A 2806-nucleotide genomic window follows, 5' to 3' on the forward strand; every position below is an offset into this window, starting at 1 on the left:
ATCAAATTGAAAGAAAAAGGTAGTTTGAAGATGGAGCGTCCCTAATCTCTGCAAAACTGGAAAATACAGCTTAGTAAAAGAAATAAAAAATCGTAGCAAACCTCAATAAAAAAAAGGAAAAGCTTGAGAAAAAAAATTGCCTTTCGGACAATTTATCGAACACTTACCGGCAGAACACAAAAAATGGTTTTCTCATAGCCATAGAAAATGGAGCTTACCAAGAATTCAATACCAAAGAAAGGAAACAAGGAAAGAACGATTAGGTTGCAGATTTCCGTATGAGTATGAAGAAAAATCTTGAACTTTGACACTCTATATATAATGCTAGTTTCCTAGACAAGGTAGAAGTCTTGAGTTGCTCAAAGACGAAGTCTGAATTTTGAGGAGTTCAGCTATGTTTAGATAGTCTTCTTACTTATCCAATCATCTGCCGAAAGTTTATCCACAACAGTATAAGGAATTCAACGAGATGGATATTTTCACAAAGTTGTTCGTTATGACACTTACTCGAAGCAATCCAGTGCTTTTGATTAGATTGTTCCATAAGGGTGCGTTCTCTTTGTGGGAAAAGGATGGAAACAAATAATTTTCCATCATTTTTCCATCTTTTCATGTGTTTCTCTGTGTTAGCAAATTTTTTCCGGGTAGGTAGGAGGGAAAATTTTCCCGGCAGCCCCTTTTCCCACATTTTCATCCCAAATCATGATAATATTATCATGATCTGTAGGTGTGATAAAATTTTCCCATGATGTATATTTTTTCATCTTCCATTTAGCCCTTAAACACTAGGAAGTCAGTGAGTGAGTCTTATTCAGATCGAAACCATTAATTTTTTTCTTCAATTTTACTCCACCCCACCCCCCGCCCCAACCCAACCCAACCCCCAACCCCAATTTTTTTTTTTTTAATTATTTTTTTTAACATTTTTCTTGCCACCTCCACCACCCTCCCTACCCCACGCCCCACCCACCACCTCACACCACCACCCCCCCAATTTTTTTTCTCAGCCAACCTACACCCCCCAAATTTTTAAACTTTTTTGCCACCTCCACCCACCCTCCCCACGACCCACTCATCTCACCACATCCCTACCCCAACCCCCAATTTTTTGTTAAGTCTCACCACACCTCCCCTCCCCCCAAAAAAAAGTTAATTTTTTCTTGCCACCTCCACCCACCCCACCACCAATTTTTTTAAAATTTTGCTACACCTCCACCCATCCCCCTACCCCACACCCACCACCCCCCACCCACCCCCCCACCCCCCAAAAAAAAGGATTTATAAATTTTTCTTGCCACCTCCACCCACCCCTCTCCGCCCCTCCCCACCAACCAACAATTTTTTTTTTAAATTTTTCTCGCCACCTCCACCCACCCCTCCCTACCCCATGGGGGGCGTGGGGGTAGAGGGGTGGGTGGAGGTGGCAAGAAAAATTAAAAAAATAAAAATTGGGGGGTGCTGGTGGGGGGTGGGGAGGAGGTGGGTTTGGGCGTGGGAAGGGGGGGTGGGTGGAGGTGGCAAGAAAAATTAAAAAAAACAATTGGGGGGGGGGGGGGGTGGTGGGGAGGGGGGTGGGTGGGGGGGGTGGCGTGGGGTAGTGGGGTGGGGTGGGTGGAGGTGGCGAGAAAAATTAAAAAAAAATGAAGTATGGCATAAAATAAAATTGAAAGTACGGCAAAATAAGTAAGTCAATAATAAGGGTAATATTGTCATTTAACAATTTATCTATTATTTTCCAATAAAAAGAACATATGTATAGGATAAATGAAGTATAGGATAAAAAAATTCCATCAAAGAGAACATGAGATAACAAGAGTGGAAATAATAAAAATTTTCCACCTTTTCATTTCCATCATTTATCATGGTAATTTTACAACCAAAGAGAACGCACCCTAAGAGATTGTTTTCTACATAATTGTTGGGAACTTAATGGAATATCCTAATCCTTGTTTTGATGATACCAAAATCCATAGGCGTTGTTTGTAATAGACTAGAAACTGTTCGAACTCAAGTGTTAGAGTGTTTTCTAGTTTAGTTGTTGTTCTGAAGACTGAAGACTGAAGAACGAAGGACTGAAGACTGAAAACTGAAGTTGCCGACTGAAGTATCAGTCGAAGAATCAGTCTTGAACTGATTACCTAATGCGTGCCACGTGGATTCAGCGGACTGATACTAAAGTCAAGTATCAGTCAAACATTCTTCCTCGGACTGAACCTCCAACGTTCAAAGGAAGCCACAAACTCCAGAAGTACAGCCACATTAAATGCAGAGATCTGAGGATCGTCCTTTCTCTGCAGAGGTCATTCCTATTTGGTGACTACTTTATCAAAGACGTAGGATCTTCTGCTCTTCAACATAGCCGTTCTCACCAAACAAGGAACCCCGAAGATTGAAGCCTCAGCCCAAGTTTAAATTACTCTCTAACGGAAAAAATCTTGAAGACCTTCTCCGCCAACGGATCTATTCAAGACCTCTCCTATAAGTAGCGCTCGAGGATCACTTCAATCTTCACCGATTCAACAACATAAGCTGAAGCTCTGCCAAAATTGTTCCTCAGCCAAAGCTCAAACTTCCCAAAGCTTGAATCGAAGAAGAGAATCCTAAAGCCAAAAATCAGTCACTGCTGATTACATATATTCTCTTAGACCTTAGGCAAACCTTGATTATCCAAAGCCTAGGTCAAACTAGCTCCAAAGAACTTGTTCTTTGAAGTTTAGTTGGCAAGATTTCAAACATCCCTTCGACCGATAGAATCGAGTGTTTGAGTTGCAAAGGAGTTCAGGAAGGTACTCTGACTCCGTGAGAT

The sequence above is a fragment of the Salvia miltiorrhiza genome, chromosome 6, assembly GCF_028751815.1.
Source record: "Salvia miltiorrhiza cultivar Shanhuang (shh) chromosome 6, IMPLAD_Smil_shh, whole genome shotgun sequence".
NCBI classification, from domain to species: Eukaryota; Viridiplantae; Streptophyta; class Magnoliopsida; order Lamiales; family Lamiaceae; genus Salvia; species Salvia miltiorrhiza.